At 48.9% G+C, this 14,983-nt stretch overlaps 1 protein-coding gene across 1 annotated transcript in view; it reads left to right on the top strand.

The window, feature by feature from the left end:
• Nucleotides 1-1,216: 1,216 nt before the first annotated feature.
• Nucleotides 1,217-14,983, top strand: part of NADK (NAD kinase) — a gene marked incomplete at its 3' end in the record, with an annotated part of 29,066 nt that continues 15,299 nt past the window's right edge. The window contains exon 1 of the mRNA XM_080692323.1: nt 1,217-1,272. The remainder of the gene's footprint in view (nt 1,273-14,983) is intronic.

Below are 14,983 nucleotides of genomic sequence, written 5' to 3'. Positions count from 1 at the left end.
TAGAGGGAACACCCCGGAAGGGCCCTTGCTGTCTGACTTTGGTCTAAGGATGGGGACTGGGTGCCTCTGCAGAAATGGGTGATGGCTTTCACTCTAGAAGTTTCTCTAGAGCCTAGCCCCGGTGCCGGGCTTGCAACACTCAATGCCAATTAAGCCTTAGCATTAGAATGTTGATGATCACATCTAAAGACACAGCCCTTTTGTGGGTGTGGCTGGAGAAGTGGTTAAGTTTACACAATCACCTATGGGGAAGTTAGAGCCTATGGGATCCCCCTAAATTCCCACCTCCCTGGGCCTTTCTAGTCGACCCTGGCGTAGGTTTAACAGTGCTGCTTTATCCAGAAAGGCAGGAAAGGCCCCGGGAGAGTCCTGACGGACAGCAACCCGACCACAGCAGGTATGGGGCTGCGGGGAGGCCGGCTGATGTGCACACTGGGCTGGACCAGGGTCCACGTCAAGGAAAGGCGCTTAGAGGGGGATGAACAAGCCACGCCACTGCTCCACTTGGAGGGGGCCGGCAAGCACCCGTGGTGCGCCGCCCGGTCCATCTCCACGGGAGCCAGAATGCATTAAAGGCGGGCATCCACAGTTCAGCAGGCCCCGGCTGGTGAGCCCGAGCTCCCGAAGCAGTCAGCTCTGGCGGCGTTGCTCCCTTCCCCAGCCGTGCTCCCGGGTGCAGGTGCGGCACAACACACTCCCGTGGTCCCCCGGGCCCGAGGTCGTGGCGGCGGGACGCGGCGAGCCCTAGGGCCGCTAGGTCGGAGGGAAGGCGCAGGGCCGCCTCCCAGGGCACCAGACGACCGCAGCGGAGCGCAGGCTGCTCCGCCGAGTTCTCACTCCGGAATCCCGCCCACCCAGGCCGCGCCGCCCCGGGGCAACCCCTGGCCCCTTCCCGGCGGCTGCGCGGCCCACGTGCGCGCGCGGCGTGCGCAGGCGCGGCACCCCTGCGCCTGCGCACTGAGGCCGCAGCGCAGCCGTGCACCCCTGCGCCTGCGCACTGAGGCCGCAGCGCAGCCGTGCACCCCTGCGCCTGCGCACTGAGGCCGCGGCGCAGCCGTGCACCCCTGCGCCTGCGCACTGAGGCCGCGGCGCAGCCGTGCACCCCTGCGCCTGCGCACTGAGACCGCGGCGCAGCAGTGCTGCTCGGCGGCGCCGGCGCCGGTCCGGGCGGCCATGGGGCGGCGGGCGGCGGGTACGCCGAGGGCCAGGTAGCGGCGGGGCCCGCGGGCTCAGCCCGGCATGTAGACGCCCGCAGGCGCGCGGCAGCGAACGGTGAGTACGTGGGCCTGTCTCCCGCTCGGGCCGCGGAGGCCGGGGCTGGCGCGGGCACCGGGCTCGGGGCGCCGGGCCGGCCCTGCCCACCTGCCCTGGGTGGACACCGGGGCGTGACCGCTCGTCTTCTGCCCGAATCTGGCTTGAGCCCGGGCTCGAGGCGGGGACGGCCATGGGGACGAGCAGGGGGCCGGGGTCGGGCGTGGGGAACAGCCTCGTGTCATTCGCGCCTCCCACAGGCACGGGGTCCGAGTCGGGGCCGGGGCCGGGGCCGGGCGTGGGAGACAGGGCTGGGACGCCTGGGCAGGCCGCCGCCGGTGCCTGCCCCTGCACTGCTGGGCCTGGACTTGGCTGGCAGCGGGCAGTGGCGTGGGTGACTCGGCCCTCTGTAGCAGGAGGCTTTGGCTACGAAAAACCCAAACCTAATGGAACGTAGTCAGCTAAAGACACCGTAAAAGAACATTGTTATGGAATTCTCTAAAATCACGTTTTTAACTGATACCCGGACCCTGTCAGAAACTTCCAAAGTCCATGGTAAAGTTCCAACAGGCCTCTGCCACCTATGGCCCAGATGTCAGCACCCACCAGCCTTGGGCCCTGGGCTGTTTTCTTTCGTAATTGTGGGAACAGGGCGTGGCTGGCTTACTCTGAAGGCCTGGCATTCTCCTTCCTTGGAAAAGAACCCACCCCCATCCCTCCTCCCTAAGCAGGGGGATTCTGAATAACAAGCTGTTGGTCCTTTCCCCCTTGTCTTGTTTTGGAACACACACTGTTTTGGTTGAAGACGTATTCATTCTTCTTGGCTCTTACGAGGAATATTTTCAGTCTGTATTCATTTGTTCCATGTGTCACTACCGGCCTTGGTTGGCCTGAAGCTGACTTGCTTGCCTTCATAAGTAAGCTATTTTAACGTCCTGCTGGATTACTCACTTCTAGGGCTCCTCTTTTCCTGAACTTTGCCCTGCCAGGCCGCTGCTCCAAGGCTTCACTTGAACGAATAGGCCGCTGTTTTGATTTGTTTTATTTTGTTTTTTTGCTGGCTGTCCTCAGCAGTAACTTCTTCACTGGGACTTTTCAGCCCCATTCTTGGTGTTAACCGCCACACCACCACAACTCCAGGCTGCTGGTGGGTAGCGACAGGTGCCAACAGTTTACCTGGTAGTCATCATCCAGAGGTGGTCCCCCAAAATGTTTCTGGGTTTTCTTTTTTTGTTTGTTTGTTTTCTTCTTTGCAGTACTGGGGATGGAACCCAGGACATTCTACCTCCACGCTACACCCTCGGTCCTATTTTTTATTCTTTATTTTGAAAGCGGGTGTCACTGAGTTGCAAAGGGCCTCACTAAGTAGCTGAGGCTGTCTGCGAACCGGGATCCTCCTGTCTCGGCCTCCCAGATGCAGGGATTGCAGCTTGCGCCACCATGCTGGCTCTGGTGCTGCTGTTTCTGCCTGTTAGGTTGGTTTGTGGTGCTGGGGATGGAACCCAGAATTTTGTCCATGCTAGGCAAGTTCTCTACCACTGAATTATACACTTAGCTCTTTTTATTTTATTTATTTATTTATTTATTTATTTATTTATTTATGGTGCTGGGGATGGAATCCAGAGACTTTCTACCTTCAGGCTACACTCCCAGACCTATTTTCTATTTTATTTGGAAACAGGGTCTCACTAAGTTGCTGAGAGCTTCACTAAGTAGCTGAGGCTGGCTTCGAACCTCTGCGATCCTCCTGTCTCAGCCTCGCAAATACTGGGAGCTTTTTTTATTTTGAAACAAGTTTTGCTAAGTTGTCAAGGTTAGCTGGGAGCGCCTGTGTTTCCTGCCTCGGCCTCCGTGGTAGCTGAGATTACAAGCAAGTACCAGCATACCTGGTTTGTTTATTTATTTATTTATTTGCAGGTCTGGGAATGGAACCCAGGGGCATTCGACCTCAAGCTATATCCCCTGGCCTATTTTTTATTCTTTATTTTGAAACAGGGTCGGTCTCATTGAGTTGCAGAGAGTCTCAGTAAGTAGTAGCTGAGCCTGTCCCTGAACCGCGATCCTCCAGTCTCAGCCTCCTGAGTGCTGGGATTACAGGTGTGCTCCACCACGCCCGGCTCTTGTTTAGTTTTTAAGCAGCATTTTCCCTAGAACTAAATGATATAATGGACTTCCAGGCTGACACGAAATTCCGTTTAGTCCGTAATGTCACATAATCATAAGCAGGGTCTCCTAGACAACTGGCAGATCCCACCCACAAACCAGTACTGAGGACAGACCCCACGGCCTCCCGCACTCCTGGCAGGCAGGTGCTCTGCCATTTAACGCTAGCCCAGCCAGGCATGGGGGCGCATGCTTGTAACCCCTGTGCTTGCGAGGCTGAGACAGGAGGATAGCACAGGTTCGAAGCCAGCCTCAGCTACTTAGTGAGGCCCTCAGCAACTTAGTGAGCCCCTGTTTCCAAATAAAGTATAAAATAGGTCTGGGAGTATAGCCCGGAGGTAGAAAGCCTCTGGGTTCCACCCCCAGTACAAAAAAAAACTTTAGCCCAGCCAAACAGCAGTTCTTTGGGGATGGAGGTAGGCTTGTGGGCTACGTGAAACAAAGCAGAACAGCTGGTGTATGAGTTTAGCACGTGGAACTAAGGTTTCACTTGCACAAATAGGCAGGTGATTTTTTTTTTTTTTTTTTTTTTTGCAGTACTAGGAATGAACCCAGGGTCACTCCACCACTGATCTACATCCTCAATCCTATTTATTTTATTTTATTTATTTTATTTTATTTTTGGTGAGTCTGGGGGTGGAACTCAGGGACATTTGACCTGGGTAGAACCCAGGGGCTTTTCTACCTCCAGGATATACTCTGAGGTCTGTTTTTATATTTTATTTGGAAACAGGGTCTCACTAATTAGCTGAAGCTGGCTTTGAACCTGTGCGATCCTCCTGTCTCAGCCTCCCAAGAGCTGGGGTTACAAGTATGCGCCACCATGCCAGGCTTATTTTATTTATTTTGTGTGGGTGTGGTACTGAGGGTGGAACCCAGGGGCTTTCTACCTCCGGGCTACACTCCCAGACCTATTGTATATATTTTTTGGAAACAGGGTCTCACTAAGTTGCTGAGAGCCTCACTCAGTAGCTGAGGCTGGCTTTGAACCTGTGTGATCCTCCTGTCTCAGCCTCCCAAGTACTAGGATTGCAGGGGTGGCTGCTATGCCCAGCCTCGGGTGGCTTCTTTAAGGGAGTGCATGGGCCTGTATTTTCATTGTTTAAATTTATAGGTGTGATGGTTCAGCAGCAAGAGGGAGCTGCATGCAGAGGCCACCCAGGGCGATGGGAAGGTGCGCTGGTGGCCACAGGCCTCCTCCAGCAGCCTGTTCTAGCTCAGCGCATGCTGCAGCCCCTCTGGACACGTGGGTGTCCTGTGCGGCCCGGGTGCCCAGCTCTTGCCGTGGCTTGTCATGCGCAGTCAGCACCTCCTGAGCTCCGAGCCGCTCCGGGGCTCACTGTGGTGCAGGAACTGATGCCAGTGGAAGCCTGGGCTCCTCGGGAGTGGTGACAGGATGGTGGCAACGGCGTGGAAGGTTTGGGGCCTCCAGCCATGTCTCTAGAAAGACTTCAGGTCCATCGTCCTGTTCTACTTGGGAGGCCACGTGAGACCCATGGCTGCGTGGCCTTAGAGCCTTCCAGAAGGCCTACACTGGCGCACAGGCCTGGAGAGCGTGCGTCTCCACAGTCCCAGCCAGGGCAGGTTTCGCTCTTTGTTTTGTTTTGTTTTGATTTGTGTGTGTAGCTCTGGGGATTCTGTACCCCAGCCCTGTTTTCTTTTATTTGGAAACAGGGTCTCGCTAGGTTGATGAGTCTCTCAGTGTTTGCTGGGACTGTCTTTGAACCTGCGATCCCCCGGTCTCAGCCTCTCGATACTGGGATTGCAAGTGTGCACCACAGGCCCGGCCTGGCATCATTTTGGGGGGAAGATTTGATGTATTCATCGGATACTGAGTTCTTTCCAACTCAGTGTTAACTAATGAGGTTAAACACTTTCTCATTTCTGCCACTAAATTAATTTTCCTTTTTGTTTTATTTTGTTGTTGTTGTTCTGGGGATTGAACCCAAAGGTATTCTGCCTCCAAGCTATATCCCCAACCAGATTTTATTTATTTGGAAAAGGTTGGCTTCAAACCTTCTATCCTCCTGTCTCAGCTTCCCAAGTACTGGGAATACAGGCCTGCACCGCATCTTACTTGAATTTTCCTTTCTGTTTGCGGTTTCAGCAAGTACACTTTGAAAGCCCACAAGGGACCTCATGTGTGCCATGTTTATATATATATATATTTTTTTTTTTTGGGGGGGGGGGGTGGTACTGGGGTTTCTGGAAGCCCTTCTACCTCCGGGCTACACTCCCAGACCTATTTTTACATTTTTATTTGGAAACAGGATCTCCTAAACCAGCGCGCGTGGCTGGCTTCAAACCTGCGCGATCCTCCTGTCTCCGCCTCCCAAGCGCGGGGATTACAAGCGTGGGCCACCACGCCCGGTGTGCCATGTTTATATTTGTATATCTTCTGTTCTTCAGTGTTAACATTTATGTACTGGCAACTTGATCTTAGCACTGGCTGTAAGTTCTTGAGTTCCAGCTCCAGTCCTTTTTCTAGTAAAGCTTCCTGACACAGAAGTTGCCCTTATGTTACTGTTTTTTGGGTTATTTTGTTTTTCTTTTTGGTACTGGGATTAACCCAGGGGCTTTGTGCCTTTGCCCTGTACCCCCGACTACATGTGTGTGTATGTGGAATGTTACTGAGGATTGACTCCAGGAGCATGCTAAGGCCAAGCTACACCCCCAGCCCTATTTCATATCTATTTATTTATTTTTGTGGGTTGGGGGATGAAACCCAGGGGCATTCAACCTCCGAGCTACAGCCCCTGCCCTATTTTTTATTCTTTATTTTGAAACCGGGTCTCACTGAGTTACAGAGCGCCTCACTAAGTAGCTGAGGCTGTCCACGAACCGCGATCTTCCGGTCTCAGCCTCCCGAATGCAAGCGTGCGCCACCACGCCCGGCTTCATTTTTATTTTGAAACAGGGTTTCACTAGGTTGATGAGAGTCTCATTACTTGTTGAGGCTGTCCTCAGACCTACAATTCTCCTGTTTCATTCTCCCAAATGCTGGGATTACAAGTGTTTATTTTAAACTGGCCTTCCAGTCTCAGCCTCCCAAGTACTGGAATTAAAGATATGCGCCACTGTACCTGGCTTAGAAAGTTACTTTTTTTTTTTTTTTAATACTGTGGATTGAACCCAGAGCATTCTGTGTCTGAGCTACACCCTCAGCTCTTTTTATTTTTCATTTTTGAGAGTTTTGGTTTCTGAGAGTTTTGCTGAATTGCCGATACTGGCCTCCAACCTGTGATCTTCCTGTCAGCCTCCCAAATACTGGGACGCCAGAGCTAGAAGTTGCTTTTTAAAATCAGATGTGGTGCTTGCTTCGGCAGAACGTATACTAAAATTGGAACGATACAGAGAAGATTAGCAAGGCCCCTGCGCAAGATGACACGCAAATTCGTGAAGCGTTCCATATTTAAAAAAAAAAATCAGATGTGGCCGGTGTGGTGGCAACATGTCTGTGATGCCAGCACTGAGAGTTTCGATGGGAGGGTCACGGATTCAAGGATAGCTCATTAACTTGCTGAGACCCTCAGCAACTTAGACTCTGCTTCCAAATAAAAATACCATGAGGCTGTTGGTGTAGCTCAAAGATAGAATGTCTCTGGGTTCAGTCCCCAATACCAAAATAAAAATAAGCCAGGCATGATGTTGCAGGTCTGTCATTCCAGCACTTGGGAGGCTGAGACAGGAGGCTCGAGGTTTGCGGCCAGCCTAAGCTAGTGAGGCCCTCTGCAACTTAGTGAGACCCTGTTTCAAACACAAGGATGAAAAATAGGGCTGGGGGTGTAGCTCCAAGGGAGGATGCCCCTGGGTTTGATCCCCAATACCGTAAAAAAGGGGGGGCTGGGGTTGAAAGCCCCTCGGTTCAATGCCTGCTACCACGTAAAGGGAGTAAAGTAGGAGGAAGGCCTCGAGGGTCAAATAGGAGGACAGCGTCCATGGATGTGATGCCCACCCGGCCTGTTCCAGCGCCGCAGAGGCCGGGACGCGGGTCACATTCCACTGTGTGCACTCCCTGAGGTCAGTAGAGCAGTGGGTAAAGCCGCCTGGCCAGCGCTCAGAGCCCAGCAGTCAGTTGGAGCAGGTGTTGGGTTTTGCCCCCAGCGCTGGGGATGGAACCACCGCGGCATGCATGCCGACCAGGTGCTCCGCCACAGAGCCACACCCAGCCCTGGCCGGCTCTTGCTGTAATAAAGAGGTACACATGCGGTCAGAGTCTGCTTGCCAGTGGCAGCGACCTGGTGCGCTGGAGTACGGTTTGGCCGCTCCGCCCTCTGTGTGTCTGTCCTGTGTGTCTGTCTTCGCTCTCTTGGGGAAGCAGCTGCCTCTGTCCTGAAGGCCTCCTGCCCTTGCTCTTTGACTCGCCTCTCAGCCTTCCTCTCCTGCCCTGCCCTCAGCTCCTGACCGGAAGCACCAGGGCTGTCTGGGCCTTGTCCCAAGACAGCCAGCTAGGCCACAGTCGTCATGCTGGCCACGCAGGTGGGGGCCCAGACGCTGGCTAGGAACCCGCACTCCTCCTGTCTCAGCCTCCCAAGTAATGGGATCGGCCCCCAGGGGGATTCTACCTCCAAGCTACACCCCCCAGCCCGATTGTCTAGTCTTTGTATTGTTGAAACAGGGTCTCACTGAGTTGCAAAGGGCCTCTCTAAGTAGTTGAGGCTGTCTGTGAACTGCTATCCTCCTGTCTCAGCCTCCCAAATGCTGGGATTACAAGCATGTGCCACCAGGCCTGGCCTTAGTTTTTATTTTGAAAGTGTCTCACTAAGTTGCAGAGGGCCTCACTAAGTCATTGAGGCTGGCTTTGAACCTGTGATCCTCCGTCTCAGCCTCCCAAGTATTGGATAACAAGCGTATGCCACCATGCCCGGCAATTACAGATATGTTAAGCAAATATTTTCTCTTAGCCTGTGGCTTATATCCTTCCTTCCCTTCCTCCCTCCCTCCTTCCTTGTCTTTCTTACTTGGGATTGAACTCAGGAACACTTTACCATCAAGCTACACACCATTTATTTATTTATTTATTTATTTATTTATTTATTTATTGTGTGTGTGTGTGTGTGTGTTACTTGGGCTGGAGCCCATGGGCCTTCTACCTCTAGGCTACACCCTCTGACCTGTTTTATTTTTTATTTGGAAACAAGATATTGCTAAGTTTCTGAGCCTGGCTTTGAACCTGCTATCATCCTATTTCAGCCTCCCAAGCACTGGGAGTGTCCAAGTACTGGAAATTTTTATTTTGAAACAGGGTCTCACCATGTTGTCCAGGCTGACCTCAAATTTGTAGTCCTCCTGTCTCAGCCACCCGCGTAATTGAGATTACAGACAAACACAACCACACCTGCTGATTTTCTTTTTTAACAGTGTCTTATGAAGAGTAATAGAGGGGTAGGGAAGCAGCTCACTGGCAGAATGCTTATCTAGCATGCCCAAGGCCCAGGTCCAATCCCCAGTACTACAAAAATAAATAAATTCGGCCAGGTATGGTGGCACGTGCCTGTAATCCTAGTACTTGGGAGATTGAGACAGGAGGATCGTAGGTTTGCGGCCAGCCTCAGTAACTTAGGCTCTTAGCAATGTAGTGAGAACCTCTTTGTTGTTGTTACTGGGGTTGGAACCCAGGGGCTTTCTACCTCCGGTCTCTACCCCCAGCCTATCTTATATTTTATTTGGAAAAAAGGTCTCACTTAAATTGCTGAGAGCCTCACTAAGTAGCTAAGGCTGGCTTCAAACTTGCACCATCCTCCTGTCTCGGCCTCCCAAGCTCTGGGATTACAAGCATGCGCCACCACAACCGGCTGTACCTCTTTCAAAGTAAAAAATAGAAAGCTGGGCATGGTGCCACACACTTGTAATATCAATATTAGGAGGCAGAGACAGGAGGATGTGGTTCTGGGGAAGCCTCAGCTACTTAGTGAGGCCCTCTGCAACTTAGTGAGACTGTTTCAAAATAAGGAATAAAAACTAGGGTTGGGAGTAGAGCTTGGAGGGAGAATGCGGGTGGGTTCAATCCCTAGTATCTCAAAACTAAATAATAAAATAGGGCCGGACATGTAGCTCAGAGGCATAATGGCCCTGGGTTCAGCCCCTAGTACCAAGGGGAAAAAGGGGTGGGGGGGAGTCAGGCAAGCTACTTAACGAGGCCCTTCTCAACTCAGTGAGACCCTGTTTCAAAAATAAAAAAGACTTAAGTCCGACCAGTGGTGGCGCATGCTCGTAATCCCAGCATTCGGGAAGCTGAGACAGGGGAATCGCAATTTGCGGACAGCCTCAGCTACTTAGGTCTTCCACAACTTAGTGAGACTGTTTCAAAATAAAAAATTGGGCTAGAGGTGTAGCTCGGATGTCAAATGCCCCTGGGTTCCATCCCAGACCCACAAAAAATAATTTTTTTTTTTTTTTTTGGTACTGGGGATGGAACTGAAGGGCCTTCTGGGCTACACTCCCAATCCTATTTTATATTTTATTTGGAAACAGGGTCTCTTAAGCCAGCTGAGGCTGGCTTCGAACCTGTGCGATCCTCCTGTCTCAGCCTCCCAAGCACGGGGATTACAAGTGTGCGCCATCATGTCCGGCAGAAATAATAATAGGAAACCGGGCGTGGTGGCACACACTTGTAATCCCAGCATTCGGGAGGCTGAGACCGATTGCGGTTTTGCGGACAGCCTCAGCTACTTAGTGAGGCCCTTCGCAACTCAGTGAGACCCTGTTTCAGAATAAAGAATAAAAAGGGCAGGGGGTATAGCTTGGAAGTCAGACGCCTCTGGGTTCTATCCACAGACCCACAAAAAAATATATATAAAATAAAATAATAATAATAGTTTTAAAAGAAAACTAAAAAATAGGTCTGGGGGTGTAGCTCGGAGGTACAATGTCCCTGGGTTCCATCCCCAATACCAAAAAAATAAAAAGGAAAGAAAAAAAGGGAAATAGTTTTCACCCTTACAGTTGCTCTTTAGACACAAGGTGAAGAAATGGTTGAGCTTTAGTCTCTTACTATCCAGTCTCTAACTATCCAGTTCTAGTACTATTTGGTAAAAAGGTTATTTATTTACTTATTTATTTTTTGGTGGTACTGGGGTCCCTGGAAGCCCTTCTACCTCCGGGCTACACTCCCAGACCTATTTTTACATTTTTATTTGGAAACAGGGTCTCCTAAGCCAGCCAGCGCGGCTGGCTTCCAACCTGCGCGATCCTCCTGTCTCCGCCTCCCAAGCGCGGGGGTTACAAGCGTGCGCCACCACGCCCGGCTAAAAAGGTTATTTTGTCCTTACTGAGTTACCTCAAAACACTGACAGCTGGGTGTGGTGGCGCAGCCTTGTAATCCCAGTAGTTGGGAGGCTGAAACAAGAGGAGTGCAGGTGTCAGTCAGCCTCAGTAACCTACTGAGACCCTGTTTCAAACAAAAAATAAAAATGGCTGGGAGTGGCAGTGCACGCTTGTAATCCCAGCATTTGGGACACTGGGACTGGAGGATCGCGGTTCGCGGACAGCTTCAGCTACTTAGTGAGGCTCTTTGCAACTCAGTGAGACCCTGTTTCAAAATAAAGAACAACAACAACAAAAAATAGGGCTGGGGGTGTAGCTCCGAGGTAGAATGCCCCTGGGTTCCATCCCTAGTACCATAGTACCACCAAAAAGAAAACCAAACAAGAAAACCCCTGAAGCCAAGCATGGTGGCACACACTTAGAATCCCAGTACTTGGCAGGCTGAGACAGGACAATCATAGATTTGAGGTCAGCCTCAGCAAGTAGTGAGAGTCTCATCAACCTAGCAAGACCCTGTTTCCAAATAAACAAAATAGGGCTGGGGTGTAGCTTAGAGGTAGAATGCCTCTTAGTTCCATCCCCAGTACCGCAAAAAAAAAAAAAAAAAAAAGAGTAAAATGGGACTGGGAGTGTATCTCAGAGGTAGAATGTTTCTGGATTCTATCCCTAGTTCCAAATAAATAAAATTGACAAGTTGGACAGAATAGCACACACCTGTAATCCCAGCTAGTTGGGAAGCTGGGGCAGGAGAAACACAAGTTTAAAGCTAGCCTGGGGAACTTAGACGGTTTCTGTCTCATAATAAAGCGTAGTAGAGGCTTTCCCAGCATGCCAAGCCGCTCAGTTCAGTTCTGAGGGGATGAGCTTGGTGTAGTACGTCTGGACTTGATCCTGGCACACACAAATTTGTTTTTGTTAACTATTTGTCGGGATCTTTTTATGGACTCTCTGTCCTGTTTTCTTGATGTCTGTGTCTGACTTAAAACCAGTGCCACACTGTCTGGCTTCTGTAGCTTTATGACAAACCATGAAACCAGGTAATGTGAGACTTACAGCTTTGTTTTTTCCCAGGGTGTTTTGTTTTTAAGCTATTCTATCTAGATTCTCTATATTCCCATATGAATTTTAGTATCTACTTGTTATTTTATATAGAAAAGTCTGCTTGGATATCTTTGGGTTTGGGTAGAATCTATAGACCATTTTGTAAATCAATTTGAGAACTGAGTGTGTGTGTGTGTGTGTGTGTGTGTTTGTGTGTGTGCTTTACTTATTGGGAATTGAACCCAGGGACAGTCTACCTCTGAGCTGCTCACTCACACCTATTATATAGATATAATTGTGTTGTGTGTTACCTGGGATTGAACCCAGGGGCATTCTGCCTCTGAACTGTATGCCCAGTTCTATTTAATTTTTTATTTTATTTATGTATTTATTTATTTGGTGGTACTGGGGGTGGAACCCAGAGGCTTTTCTACCTCCGGGCTATACTCCCAGACCTATTTTATACTTTATTTGGAAACAGGGTCTCACTAAATTGCTGAGAGCCTCACTAAGTATCTGAGGCTGGCTTTGAACCTGTGTGATCCTCCAGTCTCAGCCTTCCAAGCGCGGGGATTACAAGTGTGCGCCACCACGCCCGGCTTAATTTTTTATTTTGAGACAGAGTCTCACTGAGTTGCAGATGACCTCACTAAGTTGCTGAGGCTGGATACCAACTGCAACTCTCCCATCTCAGTCCCCCTAAGTACTAGAATTGAAGAGGTGAGCCACCATGCCTGGCTTTATTTTTAATTTAACCTAATTTTTAATTAATTAAATTATTTATTTATATATTATGGTACTGGGGGCTGAACCCAGAAGTAGTCTATTTCCAAGCTATACTCTTAGCCCTATTTTTATTTTATTTTATTTATTTATTTATTTATTTATTTATTTATTTATTTATTGTCACTAAGTTGTGGAGGACCTGACAAGGTTGCTGAGGCTGGTTATGATCTGGCCATCCCCCTTTCTCAACCTCACAAGTACTGGGATTACAGGTGTGCACCACCATAACCGGTTTTTATGTTTTATTTTTATTTCATTTTATTTATTTATTTTGTTGCTGAGGATTGAACCCAGGTGTGTTTTACTTCTATTTTTTTATCTGTAAACAGGATCTCATTAAATTGTGAAAAGCCTCAGTTGCTGAGGCTGGCCCCAAACTTGTGATCCTCCTAAGTACCCCATATTCTGGGATTACAAGCATGCACCACCATGCCTGTTGTGGTGGTGGTGGTGGTGGTGGTGGTGGTGGTGGTGGTGGTGGTGGTGGTGGTACTGGGGTTCCTGGAAACCCTTCTACCTCTGGGCTACACTTCCAGACCTATTTTTATACTTTTTTTTTTTTTTTAAATAGGGTCTCTGAAGCCAGCATAGCTGGCTTCGAACCTGCACGATCCTCCTGTCTCCACCTCCCAAGCGTGGGGATTACAAGCGTGCGCCGCCACGCCCGGCATGCCTGGTTTATTTTTTATTTTAATTTTATTATTTTTTTGCGGCACTGGGGATGGAACCTGGGGCATTCTACCTCTGAGCTACACCCCCAGCCCTATTTTTTATTCTTTATTTTGAAACAGGGTCTCACTGAGTTGCAAAGGGCCTAAGTAGCTGTTCGCAAACCTCAATCCTCCTGTCTCAACCTCTCAAGATTATAGATATGCACCCCCACACCCAACTCTGAAATCTTAATAGGGTTGTTCAATCCATGAACATGGTATGTCTCCTCACTCTGGGTTTGTTTTCCTTTCTTTCATCAACTTTTGGGGTTTCACTATACAGGTACTATATATTTTTGTCAAATATTGTCCTATGTAGCCTGGTGTGGTAGTGCATACCTATATATTTGGGAGGCTGAGACAGGAGGATTGCAGGTTTGCAATCAGCCTCAGCAACTTAGGCCCTCTGCAATTTATGAGACCTACTCTCTTTCTATCTTCTTTTTTTTCTTTCTTTCTTTTTTTTTTTTTTTTTTTTTTGCGGTACTGGAGATGGAACCCAGGAGCATTCTACCTCCAAGCTATACACCCCAGCCCTATTTGTTATTCTTTATTTTGAAACGGTCTCACTGAGTTACAAAGGGCCTTACTAAGTAGCTGGGGCTATCCTTGAACGGTCCTCCTGTCTCTTCCTCTCAATTTATGAGAGAATTTTTCAAAATTAAAATAATAAGAGCTGGGCATGGTGTCGCACACTTGTAATCCCAGCATTTGGAAGGCTGAGACAGGAGGATTGAGGTTTGCGAACAGCCTCAGCTACTGCTAAGGCCCTTTGCAACTCAATGAGACCCTATTTCAAAATAAAGAATAAAAATACTAGGGCTGGGGGTGTAGCTCAGAGGTAGAATGCCCCTGGGTTCTATTCACAGTACTGAAAAAAAAAAAAAAATTAAAACAATGAAATGGGCCGGGCGTGGTGGCGCACGCTTGTAATCCCTGTGCTTGGGAGGCTGAGACAGGAGGATCGCGCAGGTTCGAAGCCAGCCTCAGCTACTTAGTGAGGCTCTCAGCAACTTAGTGAGACCCTGTTTCCAAATAAAATATTTTTTAAAAAGGCCAGGGAGTATAGCCCGGAGGTAGAAAGCTTCTGGGTTCCACCCCCAGTACCACAAAAAAAAAAAAAAAGAAAAAAGAAAGAAAGAAAGAAATGGGTTTTAGGGAATAGCTCAGAGGTAGAATACCCCTGAGTTCAATCACCCGGCCCATAAAAACATAAATATATTGCTTACCTGTTTCATATTTTTTATACTATTCTAAGTCATCTTTCAAAATCTTAATTTCCTACTTATTGTTAATATGTAAAAAATACTGATTTCTTATATCAGATTTGCCTCCTGCAGACTTCCTTATAACCCCATTTATTAGATACAGTCACTGTCGATTCCTAATGACTTTGCACATAGAAAATCAGGTTATCTGCAAGTCAAACTCCACTTGTTACTTTTCTGCTCTTATATAAAGCCTCTTGTTTTTATCTCTTGCCTTATTGCACTGGCTATTTCCTCCATCATGGTATTAAATCAGAGTGGTTTTATCTGATGTGCTTTGGCAGTTTTGTGTTTCACTGGAACTTTTTTGTATATTTGAACTAAACATTAGTATTTCTTTCTTTCTTTTTTTTTTTTTTTTTTTTTTTTTTTTTTTTTTTTTTTTTGCGGTACCGGGAATGGAACCCAGGGGCAGTCTACCTCTGAGCTACACCCCCAGCCCTATTTTTTATTCTTTATTTTGAAACAGGGTCTCACTGACTTGCAAAGGGCTGCGGC

The sequence above is a fragment of the Muscardinus avellanarius genome (assembly GCF_963383645.1).
Source record: "Muscardinus avellanarius genome assembly, chromosome: 3".
Classification (NCBI taxonomy): domain Eukaryota; kingdom Metazoa; phylum Chordata; class Mammalia; order Rodentia; family Gliridae; genus Muscardinus; species Muscardinus avellanarius.
This window is presented reverse-complemented; position numbering and strand designations above follow the sequence as displayed.